The sequence below is a fragment of the Mastigoproctus giganteus genome, chromosome 10, assembly GCF_048544385.1.
Source record: "Mastigoproctus giganteus isolate SK-2022 chromosome 10, ASM4854438v1, whole genome shotgun sequence".
Lineage (NCBI taxonomy): Eukaryota > Metazoa > Arthropoda > Arachnida > Uropygi > Thelyphonidae > Mastigoproctus > Mastigoproctus giganteus.
The window spans coordinates 173,180,650-173,201,519 of record NC_143584.1 but is presented as its reverse complement, the minus strand read 5'-3'; the positions used below and the strand labels follow the sequence as shown (position 1 = coordinate 173,201,519).

The 20,870-nt window shown below is 39.5% G+C and overlaps 1 protein-coding gene and 4 non-coding genes across 5 annotated transcripts in view; 3 read left to right on the top strand and 2 right to left on the bottom strand.

Annotated features, from left to right (window-relative positions):
- Nucleotides 1–20,870, top strand: part of LOC150079510 (uncharacterized) — a 99,251-nt gene that overhangs the window by 56,335 nt on the left and 22,046 nt on the right. The gene's annotated exons all lie outside the window — the stretch shown is intronic.
- TRNAA-AGC (transfer RNA alanine (anticodon AGC)) lies at nt 3,903–3,975 on the top strand. Its single transcript has one exon. It is a non-coding gene; the product is annotated as a tRNA-Ala (tRNA).
- Nucleotides 9,838–9,910, bottom strand: TRNAA-AGC (transfer RNA alanine (anticodon AGC)). The gene has a single exon. It is a non-coding gene; the product is annotated as a tRNA-Ala (tRNA).
- On the bottom strand, nt 14,995–15,067 carry TRNAA-AGC (transfer RNA alanine (anticodon AGC)). Its single transcript has one exon. It is a non-coding gene; the product is annotated as a tRNA-Ala (tRNA).
- Nucleotides 18,326–18,398, top strand: TRNAA-AGC (transfer RNA alanine (anticodon AGC)). The gene has a single exon. It is a non-coding gene; the product is annotated as a tRNA-Ala (tRNA).

The window sequence follows — 20,870 nt, the reverse complement described above, 5'->3', positions numbered from 1 at the left end:
GCACAACAATACATTTACTAAACTAAACGTAATATTTCCAGAAAGAAGCGCATTCTTATGGGTGCGCAGTCTCCTATAATGACGTACGGTGGTGAATACCGGCAAGAATCCTTCATCCACTGGAGGAAGTGTAATAGCAATGAATGCCAGCAATTCCCATACCGAGGAAGCCCAGATCTGGATAGAAGCAGGTGAAAATCCCCTCTCTAATAAACTGGAGATCACATGGACGACCACACTATCTATACCCATTCGTCAGACAGTTATGGTATACAGGGAGGGTAAAATTATTTTTTTATTTGATTTCTACCGCTGACCTGCTGCAGTGATCTTCTACGTACTGGTACGCATGAAATTCGAAATAAATCGTAGTTATAGGTCGGGGCGCAGCTCAGATGTTAGAGTGCTCGCTTAGCATGCGAGAGGTACCACAAACCATATCTGGCGTCTCCCAATAAAGGTCTGTTCAGTTATTTAATTTGCAGTTGGTTAAGATTTCGTGTGATTGCAACCCGCTGTTTTTTCCTTCGGTGTGATTTAAAGATTTCACTCAGTCGAATGAAATCCGGAATTCGTTTTTGGAGAAAGTGGTCCAATTCCAATTTCTTCAGCTAAGAGAGTTTTCAATTTGGAAATCTTAATCCTAAAATAACTGACTCGAGTGCAGGTTTGTGTTTCGTTTCAAGAGTTTTGCATAACAGCTGATATAGGCCCGGGATCAATTACTTGATGTTTCTGAAGAGGAAATCCCCACTCCCCCCCCCCTTTTTTAAAATCTCAATCAATATTAATTTCTAAGTCCAGTACTTTTTCCATATGAATTATAACCATACTCTGAACGAACACTTAGATTCCAATGGACGGCTCTGATTTCGCATAATCCGTGCTAATTGAAGTAGTTCTGAATCTACGGTGGAGGGACCTCAGCTGTAGTTAGCAAAGAAGCGTGCAATAAAGTGAGCTTAATCCTGTTTCCTCTAAACTTACTGCCACATCAAGGTTTCCATTTTGTTATCAATATCTGAAAGACATTACAGTATGCGAGCGCCAAAATAATTTAGGATAATAGAGGTCAGTATACGGTATCTGTATACTGACCTATTTGTGATTTGCGTTTATTAGACAAACAATCCCAGTTTCTAAGAGCTAAAACTCTGCTATCTTCTCACAACACTAATTAACATAAGCACGCTGTGAAAAAAGTTTTTAAAATTCCTGGCGTTACTGAAACGAGACATCGGATTCAATGTTCACACTCAGTTGCCACTGAAGAGTAAGACTGGCCAGTCACAAGCAGATGCAATCACATCACTCAGGTGATCATCTTGTTTTTCACGGACTAGTATTAGAAGATTTCTAGGAGGTTAACAACTAACTGGAATGAAGATGGATTCCTTCGATTGTTGATACGATGTTACAGGTTGACAATTATTGTTAATATCTCGACTTTGTTCGGACCACAAGTGATGCCTTACTAATTGTATTCTATCAATAAACCACTGCTTGAATTCAATTCAGTTCATTCCATTAATGAATGTGGCAACGAACATTATCTGTTCTTCAGGGACGTGTCTCAGACGGTAGAGCGCTCGCTTTGCATGCGACACGTACCGGGATCGATACCCTACGCTTCCAGATGAAAGTTTATATTCATCAAACCAGCTTTCATTTTGACACCAGAGAATTTGATAATGATTTATTTGGTACTATCAACACAATCTGTGTGAATTCAATTTGCGACATTCTTTTGTAGTCTACCAAAGCAAGGGTTGCAGTTTATCTGTGAAAAGTGATGGTTATTCAGAAGAAAGAGTTCTGTTAGAGTTTCAAATAGGGAATCATCCAGTACTTTTGGCCAAATAACCGATTTCCACAACTAAAGACATTGTGCGAAATTGGGCAGCTGGGTCTGTGGTAGCATTCCGTCACTCTTGGAACAGTCTGAAGTGTTTGTGGATAACTGGACGATCAATACTGATCAAACTGATTACATCTGCTTCAGAATAAGTAGACTTCCGCTTTCCAAAGGGTCTTTATGAGAGTGAAAAGAAACCACCTGATCTGAGCCTTTGATTGAAATCTTCAACGAATTTTTGACTTTCCTGGAAACGCACAACAAATCTCATCAAAATGAGGCGCGAAGAACAAAAACAGTGGTGACAGTCCATCCGTTTAAATCTTGGGTTTCAAAATTAAACCTGGTTTGATAAACTAAAAAAAAATTTCGCTTGGAGGCGCCGGGTATCGATCCCGGTACCTCTCGCATGCTAAAAGAGCGCTCCACCATCTGAGCTACGCCCCCTTTAGCTTTTATTGCCACTTTCATTAATACTGGTATTCAGATCAGATCTATAGTTTTTTAGTGACCTTATTCGAGCACACTTTTAATGTACTTTGAGTACTAAGAATTGACGTCACTCCATTTTAAAAACATAGTTTACGCACTGCTTCACGTGAAACCTGGAGATTAGGGCCAAAGCCAGCCAATAAGTGTTAATTTTATCTGTCTGTTTGGAATTCTAAAGTTAGAAGCAAAATTAATGACGATTTCTTGTTTAGGTGGTGATCCATCCAAAAAGGAGCTACTCATTTATGTGGTGTGTCGTACGTAATTAGGGCGGGCCCAAAACTTTAGTTCATCACCGCCATGATTCGCTGTGATAATATCCAAATTCTGGGCAATGGCCAGAAATGAGTGCAGTGCAATCAGCATTCATGGAAAGCAACATTCCTGGTGATCGATGCTTCCCAGTACCCATCCAAGCCAGGAGGTGGCGGGCACAACTATACATTTACTAAACTAAACGTAATATTTCCAGGAAGAAGCGCATTCCTATGGTTGCGCAGTCTCCTATAATGACGTACGGTGGTGAATTCCGGAAAGAATCCTTCATCCACTGCAGGAAGTGTAATAGCAATGAATGCCAGCAATTCCCATACCGAGGAAGCCCAGATCTGGATAGAAGCAGGTGAAAATCCCGTCTCTAATAAACTGGAGATCACATGGACGACCACACTATCTATACCCATTCGTCAGACAGTTATGTTGTGCAGGGAGGGGGGGGGTAAAATTATTTTTTTATTTGATTTCTACCGCTGACCTGCTGCAGTGATCTTCTATGTACTGGTACGCATGAAATTCGAAATAAATCGTAGTTATAGGTCTGGGCGCAGCTCAGATTTTAAAGTGCTAGCTTAGCATGCGAGAGGTACCACAATCTATATCTGGCGTCTCCCAATAAAGGTCTGTTCAGTTATTTAATTTGCAGTTGGTTAAGATTTTGTATGATTGCAACCCGCTGTTTTTTCCTTCGGTGTGATTTAAAGATTTCACTCAGTCGAATGAAATCCAGAATTCGTTTTTGGAGAAAGTGGTCCAATTCCAATTTCTTTAGCTAAGAGAGTTTTCAATTTGGAAATCTTAATCCTAAAATAACTGACTCAAGCGCAGTTTTGTGTTTCCTTCTATGGGTTTGGCGTAATAGCTAATACAGGCCCACAATCGAATTTCTGAGTTCAACACTCTGCACACAGAAGACCACTGAATGCTTCTCTTTGTTGCCCAACCTTTCGAAAAGAAGAGGCAACCTGCTCTTCAATGTGGCTAAACTCGCTGATATATTCCCATCTCCCATGGATTCTCCAGAACGTTGAGAAACGAGGTTGTCAGTAGCCTGGAACATGCTTACCGAACTCAACAGTGTACACAGGAATTTGAAATTAAAAGCATTACGTTGTAGAGAAATTTGAAAAAACTAGTAGCAATAATGAAACGAATGTTCAAACTGGAACTTTCGTTCCAGTTTGAACATTCGCAATACTCGTCCAGATAGTGGTACTGCGCAATTCTTGTCCAGGTAGTGGTATGTACAAAAGCGGAAATGAAGGATGGTTGTACAATAGGGGGCGTAGCTCAGATGGTAGAGCGCTCGCTTAGCATACGAGAGGTACCAGGATCGATACCTGGCGTCTCCACCAAGTGCAATATTTGTTAAGAATACGAATATTTTTTTTACCAACTCTTTTATGGCTTCAGTGTTCTTTGAGGATGTTGAGAGTTCTGGTTCTTTCAACCAACCAATCCTGATGTGATTGGTTGGCAGCGTGATGGTCAATAACTCTGTCTTCTCTTAACTTTCCTCTTAATAATTAACTTGTTGACATCCTACACGCTCTCCCTACTTGAGTGCGTGTGGGATGTCCAGAACTGTTATTCCTACAACCAACCAATCACATCACAATTTTTGAGTTCAACTGACTCAGCTGAGTTTTTAAAAATGAGTCTTGAAAATTCCTCGCGTTACTGAATGCAACCATCGTACAGAATGTTCCCCTTGGACTTCCAGTAAGAAACAGATGCAATCAGATGGCTCAGTTGATTGTGTTGTTTTTGAAAGACTTGTAACAGAAGACCTGTAGGAGGTAGATGCAGAATAATGAACTTGAATGAAAACAGATTCCTTTAATTGTGACACGATGTTACAGGTGACAATTACCGTTACCATCTCGACTGATTTCTAACCCCAAGGCTTCCACAGACAAGAACGAATGTCAACAACACCTTTGACATACCAAATAGGTTCCGCATTGAGGATAAAATTATGAAATGCAACTTGTTTGGTGGTTGTGCCCATTTGTGTTCAAATGGGCACATTGCGAACGTCGATGTGTTGGTTTCAATTTCAGACGTCATCCTGGAATTCTGAAGTTAGAAGCAAGATTAAAGATGATTTCTTATTTAGGTGGTGATCCAAATAAGGGCCACCCACTAATGTGGATTGCCATCCTATTGCCACGATTTGCCACCCACTTATCGTGTGGCCAGTGGAAATTTTAAAATAATGTTCTGCCTTTGAGAGTTACCTCTGAACTCCTCTAGTGAATGTAGAGATACTGGAATGTATGTACTTGTAAATAAAGGAGTATTTTACTTCAGGGGCGTAGTTCAGTTGTTAGAGCGCTATGCTTAGCATGCGAGGGTGCCTGGAACGATATCTGGCATCTCCAACTAAAGTTCTATTGAATTCTTTAGTTTTTAAAGCTGGTTAAGATTTCATGTGATTGGGAACCTCTGTTTTTGGGTTCGTTTGGAAAATTTCCCTCAATGGAACGAAATGCGGTCCTATTTGCAGAATTTTGTGGTTTGCTTCCTATAACTTCCGCTAACAGAGTTCAATTTTAAAACATTAATCCTAAAATAACTGACACATGCGAAGTTTTGTGTTTCGTCCCATGGGTTTGGCACAATAGCTAATAGAGGGCCAGGATCAAATTTCTGAGTTCAACACTCTGCACACAGCAGACCACTCTGTACTTCTCTCTGTTGCTCAACCTTTCGAAAAGATCTAGACACATATCCCTCTTCAATGTGGCTAAACTCGCTGATACATTCTCATCTCCTGTGTGATTCTCCAGAACGTTGAGAAACGAGACTTGTCAGTAGCCTCGAACATCCTTGTCGAACTCAACAGTGCACACAGGAATTTGAAATTCAAAGCATAAAGTTATAAAGAAATTTAAAAAAGTCGTAGCAATAACGAAAAGCATGCGCAAACCGCAACTCTGATATCGAAGAAGCTCTTAAAGTTGTTTCCACATCAAAGTAGTGGAAGTATTCCACTCTGTAATCCATTTTTAATGTGTTCTACTCGTTTTGAGAAATGGATTTAAGGAAATGTGAACTTATGCAGGCTTGATAGATCTGTTCAAGAATTGTGTTTATATGTTGTACGTTGGAAAAGGTGCAGAGCATAATTTGAAAGGTAACACAGAAGACTTAAAAACACAACCTTTTTTCAGCACCTAATTTCAGTACGGTTTTTCCACAGATTGATATCAGAAGATTTGTAGAAGCAGACAACGAATTTGAATTAAGATGGATTCCTTCAATTCTTCATACGATGTTAAAGGTTCACAACTACCCTTACTATCGTGACTGTGTTCGGACCGTAAGGCTACCACACGAACGTATATCAACATTTCTTCTGTACCAGAAGAAATAGGTTGCGCTTCAAGGATTAAACCATTCAAAGGAACAGTTATTGGAGAGAACATGTGCTGTTCTCTCTGCAACTTTTTTCGTGGATATTTAGAGCTGAATATGCTTTCAGGAGGAGCAATGGCTGCACGTGGTTATCGAGATGATATCTTGAACCGTGTGGAAAAATTTATGAAGCTTGTAAGATAACATCGGCAAAATATGTTGCATCGGACCACCTTGGTCACTGTCTTCAGAGGAACACAACTGAACGTGTAGGTTTATTTATAATTATTATTTTTGGTTATTTTTGAGAATTTCACACCTTCAGTTTTATCGAATTAATTGTACTCAGTCATTAAACTAATGTTTGCATTCAATTAATGAATAGGGCAATAAATGTCATTTGTTATCATTAGGGGGCGTAGCTCAGAATTCAAGAGGAACCACGATCGATGCCCGGCGACTGCAGTTGAAAATTGTTTTATTTATATTCATTTAACCGGATTTAGTTTTGAAACCAGAAATTTTGATAATGAATTAGACGGATTTTAACAACATTTTATGTCCTTTCAACGATTCAATTTTTCGACATTATTTTGCAGATTAACAAAGCAAGGTTTGCAGTTTATCTGCAAAAAGTGAGGATTATTCAGAAAGAGAGTTCTGTTAAAGTTTCAAATAGAGAATCATCCAATACTTTTGGCCACATACACCGATTTCCAAAAGTTAAGCAGGACTCACAAAATTAAACACTTCTTGGGAAATTGAGCAACCAGGTCTCGTGGTAGCATTTCCTTATTTTTGAATAGTCTCAAAATGTTTTTGTATATTTGCATGATCATCATTGAACCACCTGCTTTAGACTGAGTCGCCTGACGCTTTCCAATGGTCACTAAGAGAATGAAAGCAAACCACCTGAGAAAGTAGTTCCATTGAGTGACATATACTGATAGACCCAATAAAATCATGATCAAAATCTCGGGTTTTAAAGCTAAAGGTGGTTAGTAAAATATTAATAAAATAAACATTCATTTGGAGACGCCGGGTATCGACCCCGGTACCTCTCGCATGCTAAGCGAGCGCTCTACCATCTGAGTTACGCCCCCTGACTGACTTTAGCTTTTATTGCACTTTCATTAATACGGGTATTCAGGTGAGATCAATAGTTTTTAGTGATCTTATTCGAGCACACTTTTAATGTACTTTGAGTACCAAGAATTGACGTCACTCCATTTTAAAAACATAGTTTACGCACTGCTTCACCTGAAACCTGGAGATTAGGGCCATAGTCGGCCTATAGGTGTTAATATTATCTGACTGCTTGGAATTCTAAAGTGAGAAGCAAAATTAAGGACAATTTCTTCTTTAGGTGGTGATCCATCCAAATAGGAATCACTCATTTATGTGGTGTGTCGTACGTAATTAGGGCGGGCCCAAAACGTTAGTTCATCTCCGCCATGATTCACTGTGATGATATACAAACTCAGGGCAATGGCCAGAAATGAGGGTAGTACAATTAGCATTCATGGAAAGCAACATTCCCGGTGATCGATGTTTCCCAGTACCCGTCCAAGCCACGAGCAGGCGGACAGAACTATACATTTACTAAACTAAACGTAATATTTCCAGAAAGAAGCGCATTCGTATGAGTGAGCAGTCTCCTATAATCACGTACGGCGGTGAATACCGGAAAGAATCCCTCATCCACTGGAGGAAGTGCAATAGCAATGAATGCCAGCAATTCCCATACCGAGGAAGCCCAGATCTGGATAGAAGCAGGTGAAAATCCCGTCTCTAATGAACTGGAGATAACATGGACGACCACACTATCTATACCCATTCGTCAGACAGTTATGTTGTGCAGTGGGGGGGGGGGGTGTTTGAAATTATTGATTTCTACCGCTGACCTCCTGTAATGATCTCCTTACTGGTATGCGTGAAATTCGAAATAAATCGAAGTTATACGTCGGGGAGCGTAGCTCAAATGTTAGAGTGCTCGCTTAGCATGCGAGAGGTACCACAAACTATATCTGGCGTCTCCTAATAAAGATCTGTTCGGTTATTTAATTTGCAGTTGGTTTAGATTTCGTTTGATTGTAATCCGCTGTTTTTTCCTTCGGTGTCATTCAAAGATTTCGCTCAATGGGGTGAAATCCGGAATTCGTTTTTGGAGAAAGTGGTCCCCTTCCAATTTCTTCAGCTAAGAGTATTTTCAATTTTGAAATCTTAATCCTAAAATAACTGACTCAAGCACGGGTTTGTGTTTCGTTTCAAGAGTTTTGCATAACAGCTGATATAGGCCCAGTATCAAGTATTCGACGTCTCTGAAGAGGCAATTTCCCCTTCCTCCTTTTTAAATCTCAATCAATATTAATTTCTAAGTCCAGTACTCTTTCCATATGAATTATAACCATACTCCAAACGAACACTTAGATTCTAATGGACGCTGCTGATTTCGCATAATCCGTGCTAATTGAAGTAGTTCTGAATCTATGGTGAAGGGACCTCAGCCGTAGTTAGCAAAGAAGCGTGCAATAAAGTGAGCTTAATCCTGTTTCCTCTAAACTTACTGCCACATCGAGGTTTCCATTTTGTTATCAATATCTGAAAGATATTACAGAATGCGAGAGCCAAAATAACTTAGGATAACTGACTTCAGTATACGGTGTCTCTATACTGTCCTCTTTGTGATTTGTGTTTATTAGACAAACAATCCCAGTTTCTAAGAGCTAAAACTCTGCTATCTTCTCATGACACTAATTAAAATACCTGGAAAAAAGAGAAAAACGTTTTGAAAATATCTGCTGTTACTGAAAGGAGACATCGGATTCGATGTTCACCCTGAATAGCCACTGAAATGTAAGAGTGGTCAGTCACAAGCAGATGCAATCACATCACTCAGTTGATCATCTTGTTTTTCATGGACTGGTATCAGAAGACTTCTAGGAGGTTAACAACTAACTGGAATGAAGAACGATTCTTTCGATTGTTGACACGATGTTACAGGTTGACAATTATTGTTACTATCTCGACTCTGTTTGGACCACAAGGGATGCCTTACTAATTGTATTTTGTTAATAAACCACTGCTTGAATTCAGTTCAATTCAGGGCATTCAATTCAATTCAGTTCATTCAATTAATGAATGTGGCAATGAACATTATCTGTTCATCAGGGGCCGTAGCTTATACGGGAGGGCGGTTGCTTTGCGTGCGTGAAGTACCGGGATCGATTCCCAACGCTTCCAGATGAAAGTTTATATTCATCAAACCAGATTTAATTTTGACACAAGAGAAGTTGATCATGAGTTATGTGGTACTATCAACACATTCTGTGTCCATTCAAATGCGACATTCTTTTGCAGCCTAACAATGCAAGGTTTGAAGTTTATCTGCGAAAAGTGATGGTTATTCAGAAGAAAGAGTTCAGTTAAGAGTTTCAAATAGAGAATTATCCAGTACATTCGGCCAAATAACCGGTTTCCAAAACTTAATCAGAAGTCACAAAATAAAAACATTGTGCGAAATTGAGCAACTGGGTCTTGTGGTAGCATTCCATCACTCCTGGAACAGTCTGATGTGTTTGTGGATAACTGCACGATCAATACTGATCAAACTGATTACATCTGCTTCAGAATGAGTAGACTTCCGCTTTCCAAAGGGTCTTTACGAGAGTGAAAAGAAACCACGTGACCTGAGCCTTTGATTGAAATCGTCACGAATTTTTCACTTTCCTGGAAACTCAACAAATCTTATCAAAATGAGGCGCCAAGAACAAAAACTGTGGTGACAGTCCATCCGTTTAAATCTTGGGTTTCAAAATTAAACCTGGTTAGGTAAACTAAAAAAGAATTTCGCTTGGAGGCGCCGGGTATCGATCCCGGTACCTCTCGCATGCTAAGCGAGCGCTCTACCATCTGAGCTACGCCCCCTGACATTCAAACAACCTGCATTGCCACTCTCATTAATATCAGTGTTCAGGTGACTGCTATAGTTTTTCATTGACCTAATTCGAGCACACTTTTAATGTACTTTGAATATTAAGAATCGAAAGCACCCGAGGTTAAAAACACACTCGATGTACTGCTTCACGTGAAGCCTGGAGGTCAGGATGAATGTTGACATCTAGGCTTTAATTTCATCTGTCTTTGTGGATTTCTTTAGTTAGAAGCAAAATTAAAGACTATTTTTTATTTAGGCGGTGATCCAAACAAGGGCCACCAATTCATGTGGATATCCAGCATATCTCTACCAACGATTTATCAAACAGTACATTGTGCAGTGGGGGGGTATGGAGCTTTGAAATTATTTTTTTATTTGATTGTTTCCGCTTAACTGCTGTAGTATCCTTCAAGATACTGATATGAAATTAGAAATAAAGCGTTTCTATCTGTAGGGGGCGTAACTCAAATGGTAGAGCGCTCGCTTAGCATGCGAGAGGTACCAGGATCGATACCTGGCGCCTCCAAAATAAATTTTTCATTCACATTTATGTAACAAAGTTTAGTTTTGAAAAGAGAGATTTAGATGAGATCATCGCCATGTTTTTTGTCCTTTGAAACATTCAATTTACGATATTCATTGGCGCATAACAAAGCAAGGTTTGCTGTTTATCAGGAAGAACTGATTCTGGTTAGATAAATAAATCTAACATAAAATAAATGATAAAAAATAAAAATCTAACATAAATAATTATCAATAAAAGAATCGTTTATTTGGGCGCCGGTCATCGATCCCCACCCTGAAGGACTACCAATCTTTATTGTTACTTTGATTTATACTAAAATTTTTCAGTAACCTCTTTGGAGCACAATATAAATGTATTCTGATTATTATGAATCGAAACACCCCACGTTTAAAACACTGCTGACGTTCTGCTTTATGTGAAGTCTTCAGATCAGTGAAGTCGATTTTCAGGCTTTAGTTTTAGCTGTCTGCCTGGAATACTCAAGCACAATTAAGTCTTATTTAGGCAGTGATCCAAATATGGCCAACCACCCTATAGCCACGATTTGGTACTAAAATTGTTTCAGATTTGATTGTTACCACTGAACTGCGCAATACCCTTCCAGGTAGTGGTATGTACGAAAGCGGAAATGAAGGAGGGTTGCACAACGGGAGGCATAGCTCAAGATTGTAGAGCGCTCGCTTAGCATGCGAGGGATACCAGGATCGATACCTGGCGTCTCCAACTAAAGTTCTATTGAATTCTTTAGCTTTTAAAGCTGGTTAAGATTTCATGTGATTGGGAACCTCTGTTTTTCTGTTCGTTATGCTTGGAAGATTTCAATCAATTTAATGAAATGCGGTCCTACTTGCAGAATGTGGTTTACTTCCAATATCTTCCGCTAACAGAGTTCAATTTTGAAACATTAATCCTAAAATAACTGACACATGCGCAGTTTTGTGTTTCGTTCCATGAGTTTGGCACAATAGCTAATATATGCCCCGGATCAAATTTCTGAGTTCAACACTCTGCACACAGCAGACCACTCAGTAGTTCTCTCTGTTGCAAAACCTTTCGAAAAGATCTAGACACACATCCCTCTTCAATGTGGCTAACCTCGCTGATACATTCTCATCTCCTGTGGATTCTCCAGAACGTTCAGAAACGAGATTTGTCAGTAGCCTCCAACATCCTTGTCGAATTCAACAGTGCACACAGGAATTTGAAATTCAAAGCATAAAGTTGTTAAGAAATTTAAAAAAACTCGTATCAATAACGAAAAGCATGCGCAAACCGCATCTCTGATATCGAAGAAACCCTTAAAGTGGTTTCCATCAAAGTAGTGGACGTATTCCGCTCTGTAATCCATTTTTAATGTGTTCTACTCGTTTTGAGAGATGGATTTAAGGAAATGTGAACTTATGCAGGCTTCATAGATCGCTTCAGGTATTGTGTTTATATATTATATGTTGGAATAGGTGCAGAGCATAATTTGAAAGGTAACACAGAAGACTTAAAAATAATACAACCGTTCTTGAGCAACCAATAACTAATTTGTACAATAATAACGCCGAAATATGTTGCATCGGACCATCTTGGTCTGCAGAGGAACACAACTGAACGTGTAGGTTTATTTATAATTATTATTTTTGGTTATTTTTGAGAATTTCACACCTTCAGTTTTATCCAATTAATTGCACTCAGTTATTAAACTTATGTTTGCATTCAATTAATGAATACGATTATAAATGTCATTTGTTATCATCAGGAGGCGTAGTTCAGAATGCGAGAAGAACCACGATCGATGCCCGGCGACTCCAGTAGAAAATTGTTTTATTTATATTCATTTAACCGGATTTAGTTTTGAAACTTCGAGCACACTTTTGATGTACTTTGAGTACCAAGAATTGACGTCACTCCATTTTAAAAACATAGTTTACGCACTGCTTCACCTGAAACCTGCAGATTAGGACCATAGTCGGCCTATAGGTGTTAATTTTATCTGACTGCTTGGAATTTTGAAGTTAGAAGCAAAATTAATGACGATTTCTTATTTAGGTGGTGATCCATTCAAATAGAAGCCACTTATTTATGTGGACTTGCGGTGTGTCGTATAATTAGGGCGGGTCCGTAACGTTAGTTCATCTCTGCCATGATTCGCTGTGATGATATTCAAACTCTGGGCAATGGTCAGAAATGAGTATACTGCAATCAGCATTCATGGAAAGCAACATTCCTGGTGATCGCTGCTTCCCAGAACCCGTCCAAGCCACGAGGAGGCGGGCACAACAATACATTTACTAAACTAAACGTAATATTTCCAGAAAGAAGCGCATTCCTATGGGTGCGCAGTCTCCTATAATGTCGTACGGTGGTGAATACCAGAAAGAATCCTTCATCCACTGGAGGAAGTGTAATAGCAATGAATGCCAACAATTCCAATACCGAGGAAGCCCAAATCTAGATGGAAGCAGGTGAAAATCCCATCTCTAATAAACTGGAGATCACATGGACGACCACACTATCTACACCCATTCGTCAGACAGTTATGTTGTGCAGTGGGGGGGGGGGGTAAAATTATTGATTTCTTCCGCTGACCTGCTGTAATGATCTTCTGCATACTGGTATGCGTGAAATTCGAAATAAATCGAAGTTATACGTCGGGGAGCGTAGCTCAGATGTTAGAGTGTTCGCTTAGCATGCGAGAGGTACCACAAACTATATCTGGCGTCTCCTAATAAAGATCTGTTCAGTTATTTAATTTGCAGTTGGTTTAGATTTTGTGTGATTGTAACCCGCTGTTTTTTCCTCCGGTGTGATTCAAAGATTTCACTCAATGGGATGAAATCCGGAATTCGTTTTTGGAGAAAGTGGTCCAATTTTCAATTTCTTCAGCTAAGACAGTTTCCAATTTTGAAATCTTAATTCTAAAATAACTGACTCGAGCGCAGGTTTGTGTTTCGTTTCAAGAGTTTTGCATAACAGCTGATATACCCCAGTATCAATTACTCGACGTTTCTGCAGAGGAAATCCCCACCCTTTTTTTTTTTAAATCTCAACCAACATTAATTTCTAAATCCAGTACGTTTTCAATATGAATTATAACCATACTCTGAACGAATCCTTAAATTCCAATCCTTAGATTCCAATCGACGGCTCTGATTTCGCATAATCCGTGCTTATTGAAGTAGTTCTGAATTTACGGTGGTGGGACCTCGGCCGTAATTAGCAAAGAAGCGTGCAATAAAGTGAGCTTAATCCTGTTTCCTCTAAACGTAGTAGCCTCATCAAGGTTTCCATTTTGTTTTCAATATCTGAAAGACATTACAGTATGCGAGCGCCAAAATAACTTAGGATAACAGAGGTCAGTATACGGTGTCCGGGTACTGACCTCTTTGTGATTTGTGTTTATTAGACAAACAATCCCAGTTTCTAAGAGCTAAAACTCTGCTATCTTCTCTTGACACTAATTAACATAGCCACGTTGGGAAAAAAGTTTTGAAAATTCCTGGCGTTACTGAAACGAGACATCGGATTCAATGTCCACTCTAGACAACCATCGGGTTCAATGTTCACCCTGATTGCCACTGAAGTGTAAGACTGGCCAGTCACAAGCAGATGCAATCACATGACTCAGTTGATCATCTTGTTTTGCATGGACTGGTATCAGAAGACTTCTAGGAGGTTAACTACTAACTGGAATGAAGAGGGATTCCTTCGATTGTTGATACGATGTTACAGGTTGACAATTTTTGTTACACTCTCGACTTTGTTCGGACCACACGTGATGCCTTACTAATTGTATTCTATCAATAAACCACTGCTTGAATTCAATTCAGTGCATTCAATTCAATTCAGTTCATTCCATTAATGAATGTGGCAACGAACATTATCTGTTCTTCAGGGACGTGTCTCATACGGTAGAGCGCTCGCTTTGCATGCGACACGTACCGGGATCGATACCCTACGCTTCCAGATGAAAGTTTATATTCATCAAACCAGCTTTAATTTTGACACCAGAGAATTTGATAATGATTTATGTGGTACTATCAACACAATCTGTGTCCATTCAATTTGCGACATTCTTTTGTAGCCTACCAAAGCAAGGGTTGCAGTTTATCTGTGAAAAGTGATGGTTATTCAGAAGAAAGAGTTCTGTTAGAGTTTCAAATAGGGAATCATCCAGTACTTTTTGGCCAAATAACCGATTTCCACAACTAAAAACATTGTGCCAAATTGAGCACCTGGGTTTGTGGTAGCATTCCGTCACTCTTGGAACAGTCTGAAGTGTTTACGGATAACTGGACGATCCATACTGATCAAACTGATTACATCTGCTACAGAATGAGTAGACTGCTGCTTTCCAAAGGGTCTTTACGAGAGTGAAAAGAAACCACCTGACCTGAGCCTTTGATTGAAATCTTCAACGAAATTTTGACCTTCCTGGAAACTCACAACAAATCTTATCAAAATGAGGGGCCAAGAACAAAGACTGTTGTGACAGTCCATCCGTTTAAATCTCTTGTTTCAAAATTAAACCTGGTTAGGTAAACTAAAAAAAATTTCGTTTGGAGGCGCCGGGTATCGATCCCGGTACCTCTCGCATGCTAAGCGAGCGCTCTACCATCTGAGCTACACCCCCTTGACTGAATTTAGCCTTTATTGCCACTTTCATTATTAATGGTATTCAGATCAGATCTATAGTTTTTTAGTGACCTTATTCGAGAACACTAATGTACTTTGAGTACCAAGAATTGACGTCACTCCATGTTAAAAACATAGTTTACGCACTGCTTCACCTGAAACCTGGAGATTAGGGCCATAGTCGGCCTATAGGTGTTAATTTTATTTTTGCTTGGAATTCTAAAGTTAGAAGCAAAATTAATGACGATTTCTTATTTAGGTGGTGATCCATTCAAATAGGAGCCACACATTTATGCGGTGTGTCGTACGTAATTAGGGCGGGTCCAAAACGTTAGTTCATCTCCTCCATGATTCGCTGTGATGATATACAAACTCTGGGCAATGGCCAGAAACGAGTGTAGTGCAATCAGCATTCATGGAAAGCAATGTTCCTGGTGATCGTAATTCCCAGTACCCGTCCAAGCCACGATGATGCGGGCACAACTATACATTTACTAAACTAAACGTAATATTTCCCGGAAGAAGCGCATTCGTATGGGTGCGCAGTCTCCTATAATCACGTACGGTGGTGAATACCGGAAAGAATCCTTCATCCACTGCAGGAAGTGTAATAGCAATGAATGCCAGCAATTCCCATACCGAGGAAGCCGAGATCTCGATGGAAGCAGGTGAAAATCCCGTCTCTAATAAACTGGAGATCACATGGACGACCACACTATCTATACCCATTCGTCAGACAGATATGTTATGCAGGGAGGGGGGTAAAATTATTTTTTTTATTTGATTCCTACCGCTGACCTGCTGCAGAGATCCTCTACGTACTGTTACGCATAAAATTCCAAATAAAACGTAGTTATACGTCTGGCCGCAGCTCAGATGTTAGAGTGCTCGCTTAGCATGCGAGAGGTACCACAAACTATATCTGGCGTCTCCCAATAAAGATCTGTTCAGTTATTTAATTTGCAGTTGGTTAGGATTTTGTGTGATTGCAACCCGCTGTTTTTTCCTTCGGTGTGATTCAAAGATTTCACTCAATGGGATGAAATCCGGAATTCATTTTTGGAGAAAGTGGTCCAATTCCAATTTCTTCAGATAACAGAGTTTTCAATTTGGAAATCTTAATCCTAAAATAACTGACTCGAGCCCAGGTTTCTGTTTCGTTTCAAAAGTTTTGCATAACAGCTGATATAGGCCCGGGATCAATTACTCGACGTTTCTGAAGAGGAAATCCCCCCCCCCATTTTTTTAAATCTCAATCAATATTAATTTCTAAGTCCAGTACTCTTTCCATATGAATTATAATCATACTCTCAACGAACACTTAGATTGCAATGGACGGCTCTGATTTCGCATAATCCGTGCTAATTGAAGTAGTTCTGAATCTACGGTGAAGGGACCTCGGCCGTAATTAGCAAAGAAGTGTGCAATAAAGTGAGCTTAATCCTGTTTCCTCTAAACCTACTAGCCTCATCAAGGTTTCCATTTTGTTTTCAATATCTGAAAGACATTACAGTATGCGAGCGCCAAAATAACTTAGGATAACAGAGGTCAGTATACGGTGTCCGGGTACTGACCTCTTTGTGATTTGTGTTTATTACACAAACAATCCCAGTTTCTAAGAGCTAAAACTCTGCTATCTTCTCATGACACTAATTAACATAGCCACTTTGTGAAAAAAGTTTTGAAAATTCCTGGCGTTACTGAAACGAGACATCGGATTCAATGTTCACCCTGAATAGCCACTGAAAAATAAGACTGGCCATTCACAAGCAGATGCAATCACATCACTCAGTTAATCATCTTGTTTTTCACGGACTAGTATTAGAAGACTTCTAAGAGGTTAACAACTAACTGGAATGAAGATGGATTCCTTCGATTGTTGATACGATGTTACAGGTTGACAATTATTGTTACTATCTCGACTTTGTTCGGACCACAAGTGATGCTTTACTAATTGTATTCTATCAATAAACCACTGCTTGAATTCAATTCAGTGCATTCAATTCAATTCAGTTCATTCCATTAATGAATGTGGCAACGAACATTATCTGTTCTTCAGGGACGTGTCTCATACGGAAGAGCGCTCGCTTTGCATGCAACACCTACCGGGATCGATAGCCTACGCTTCGAGATGAAAGTTTATATTCATCAAACCAGCTTTCATTTTGACACCAGAGAATTTGATAATGATTTATGTGGTACTATCAACACAATCTGTGTCCATTCAATTTGCGACATTCTTTTGTAGCCTACCAAAGCAAGTGTTGCAATTTATCTGTGAAAAGTGATGGCTATTCAGAAGAAAGAGTTCTGTTAGAGTTTCAAATAGGGAATCATCCAGTACTTTTGGCCAAATAACCGGTTTCCACAACTAAAAACATTGTTCGAAATTGAGCACCTGGGCCTTGTGGTAGCATTCCGTCAATCTTGGAACAGTCTGAAGTGTTTGTGGATAACTGCACGATCAATACTGATCAACCTGATTACATCTGCTTCAGAATCAGTTGACTTCCGCTTTCCAAACGGTCTTTACGAGAGTGAAAAGGAACCACCTGACCTGAGCCTTTCATTGAAATCTTCAATGAATTTTTGACCTTCCTGGAAACTCACAACAAAACTTATCAAAATGAGGCGCCAAGAACAAAAACTGTGGTGACAATCCATCCGTTTAAATCTCGGGTTTCAAAATTAAACCTGGTTAGGTAAACTAAAAAAGATTTGGCTTGGAGGCACTGGGTATCGATCCCGGTACCTCTCGCATGTTAAGCTAGCGCTCTGGCATCTGAGCTACGCCCCCTGACGCTCAAACAACCTGCATTGCCACTCTCTTTAATACCAGTCTTCAGGTGACTGCTATAGTTTTTCATTGACCTAATTCGAGCACACTTTTAATGTACTTTGAGTATTAAGAATCGCAGTCACACCATGTTAAAAACACACTCGACCTACTGCTTCACGTGAAGCCTGTAGGTCAGGATGAATGTTGACATCTAGGTTTTAATTTCATCTGTCTTTCTGGATTTCTTTAGTTAGAAGCAAAATTAAAGACTATTTCTTATTTAGGCGGTGATCCAAACCGGAGCCACCAACTCATATGGATATCCAGCCTATCTGTACCAACGATTTATCAATCAGTATATTGTGCAGTGGGGGGTGTGGAGTTTAAAATTATTTTTTGATTTGATTGTTACCGCTTAACTGGTGTAGTATCCTTCAAGATATTTATGAAATTAGAAATAAATAGTACTTGTACATAGGGGGCGTAGCTCAAATGGTAGAGCGCTCGCTTAGCATGCGAGAGGTACCAGGATCGATACCTGGGGTCTCCAACTGAAGTTCTATTGAATTCTTTAATTTTTAAACCTGGTTTCATGTGATTGGGAACCTCTGTTTTTGTGTTCGTTATGCTTGGAAGATTTCAATCAATGGAACGAAATGGGGTCCTATTTGAAGAATGTGATTTGCTTCCAATATCTTCCGCTAACAGAGTTCAATTTTGAAACATTAATCCTAAAATAACTGACACATGCGCAGTTTTGTGTTTCGTTCCATGAGTTTGGCACAATAGCTGATAGAGGACACTCTGCACACAGCAGACCACTGAGTACTTCTCTCTGTTGCTCAACCTTTCGAAAAGATCTAGACACATATCCCTTTTCAATGTGGCTTAACTCGCTGATACATTCCCATCTCCTGTGAATTCTCCAGAACGTTGAGAACGAGATTTGTCAGTAGCCTCGAACATCCTTCTCGAACTCAACAGTGCACACAGGAATTTGAAATTCAAAGCATAAAGTTGTTAAGAAATTTAAAAAAAACTCGTAGCAATAATGAAAAGCATGCGCAAACCGCAACTCTGATATCGAAGAAACTCTTAAAGTGGTTTCCACATCAAAGTAGTGGAAGTATTCCACTCTGTAATCCATTTTTAATGTGTTCTACTCGTTTTGAGAAATGGATTTAAGGAAATGTGAACTTATGCAGGCTTGATAGATCTGTTCAAGAATTGTGTTTATATGTTGTACGTTGGAAAAGGTGCAGAGCATAATTTGAAAGGAAACACAGAAGACTAAAAAAAAACAACCATTCTTGAGCAACTAATAACTAATTTGTACAATGATAACGCCGAAATATATTCCATCGCACCATCTTGGTCTGCCGAGGAACTCAACTGAACTTGTAGGTTTATTTAAAATTATTATTTTTGGTTATTTTTTAGAATTTCACACCTTCAGTTTTACCCAATTAATTGCACTCAGTCATTAAACTTATGTTTGCATTCAATTAATGAATAGGGCAATAAATGTCATTTGTTATCATCAGGGGGCGTAGCTCAGAATGCGGGAGGAACCACGATCGATGCCCGGCGACTCCAGTAGAAAATTGTTTTATTTATATTCATTTAACCGGATTTAGTTTTGAAACTTCGAGCACACTTTTAATGTACTTTGAGTACCAAGAATTGACGTCACTCCATTTTAAAAACATAGTTTACGAACTGCTTCACCTGAAACCTGGAGATTAGGGCCATAGTCAGCCTATAGGTGTTAATTTTATCTGACTGCTTGGAATTTTGAAGTTAGAAGCAAAATTAATGACGATTTCTTATTTAGCTGGTGATCCATTCAAAAAGGAGCCACTTATTTATGTGGACTTGTGGTGTGTCGTATAATCAGGGCGGGTCCGAAACGTTAGTTCATCTCCGCTACAATGGCCAGAAATGAGTGTAATGCAATCAGCATTCATGGAAAGCAACATTCCTGGTGATCGCTGCTTCCCAGAACCCGTCCAAGCCACGAGGAGGCGGGCACAACAATACATTTACAAAACTAAATGTAATATTTCCATGAAGAAGCGCATTCTTATGGGTGCGTAGTCTCCTATAATCACGTACGATGGTGAATACCGGAAAGAATCCTTCATCCACTGGAGGAAGTGAATAGCAATGAATGCCAGCAATTCCCATATCGAGGAAGCCCAAATCTAGATGGAAGTAGGTGGAAATCCCGTTTCTAATAAATTGGAGATCACATGGACGACCACACTATCTATACCCATTCGTCAGACAGTTATGTTGTGCATTGGGGGGGACAAAATTATGGATTTATACCGCTGACCTGCTGTAATGATCTTCTGCATACTGGTATGCGTGAAATTCTCAATAAATCGAAGTTATACGCCGGGGAGCGTAGCTCAGATGTTTGAGTGTTCGCTTAGCATGCGAGAGGTACCACAAACTATATCTGGCGTCTCCCAATAAAGATCTGTTGAGTTATTTAATTTGCAGTTGGTTTAGATTTTGTGTGATTGTAACCCGCTATATTTTCCTTCGGTGTGATTCAAAGATTTCACTTTCCAAAGATTCAATGGGATGAAATCCAGAATTCGTTTTTGGAGAAAGTGGTCCCCTTCCAATTTCTTCAGATAAGAGAGTTTTCATTTTTGAAATCTTAATTTTAAAATAACTAACTCGAGCGGAGGTTTGTGTTTCGTTTCAAGAGTTTTGCATAACAGCTGATATACCCCGGTATTAATTACTCGACGTTTCTGCAGAGGAAATCCCCACCCCATTTTTTTTTTTTTTAAATCTCAACCAACATTCATTTCTAAATCCAGTACGTTTTCCATATGAATTATAACCATATTCTGAACGAATCCTTAGATTCCATTCGACGGCTCTGATTTAGCATAATCCGTGCTAATTGAAGTAGTTCTGAATCTACGGTGGAGGGACCTCGGCCGTAGTTAGCAAAGAAGCGTGCAATAAAGTGAGCTTAATCCTGTTTCCTCTAAACCTACTA